We start from the raw sequence: 841 nt of genomic DNA, 5'->3' as shown, positions 1-841 counted from the left end.
TGATGATTTCATAACGTTCTACGGGCCAACCTCTGCGCTGCATTGCAACGATCCACTGCACCAGGTCGTCTTCCACTTCGACAGGCATGAATGGCTTGGCCCCACGTTTTTTAATTGCAATGGAACCAGTGTGCTCCTTTATCTTGATGTATTTGTAGAACGTGGAACTCTTTAAAGGAGAACTGCACGTTACAGCAGCCACCGACTCTCCATTTTCAACCTGCTGGAGAGCCGCCAAAATGTCGTCGAGTGTCGGAGGCATTGTTGAAATGTTTTTTGGCGCTAACTCTGTCAATATTTGTCGTTTGCGCTAAGATGACGGGAATTGATGGGGCCAATCAAGGCCATCATTTTGAGCTAAAATTGAGGGAAAACGGGGCAGAATTGACGAAGTTAGAGCCATACTAAGTGGTTGTGAGCAAGTATGTTTTTATTGTCAGTTGTCATTTTATATTGAATGAAAGTGGTTCTGTCTCCTTGAAGTGGAGAAAAATATCATGACCAATAGGTTTGTTTCAGCCTGAATTGCTGATGTTTCATTGGCTAAAATGGAAGTGTCCGAGAATTCATTGTCTTCCGAGAATTCGATGCATTACCTTAAAGAATTCTTTATTGGTCTCCACCTGACGGACCTCGCGAAGTCCGACTCCAAAGCAAATCACGAAGTAAATTCCCCCCAGAGGCAAGCCGCCATTGGTGCTAACCCTACCCTAGTCAGACAGCTACTCACAGCCACACGTCCAATTAGCCCATAGGATCATCCGGCATACTAACCAACGGAACTGAACCCTTGGGCTGCCTCTGGGGGGAGTACAGGGGTTCTGCGGATGGAAAATTCGCA

This window comes from Aphanomyces invadans (genome assembly GCF_000520115.1).
Source record: "Aphanomyces invadans strain NJM9701 unplaced genomic scaffold supercont1.50, whole genome shotgun sequence".
Taxonomy (NCBI): Eukaryota; Oomycota; class Saprolegniomycetes; order Saprolegniales; family Verrucalvaceae; genus Aphanomyces; species Aphanomyces invadans.
Note: the sequence above shows the minus strand (reverse complement) of the source record.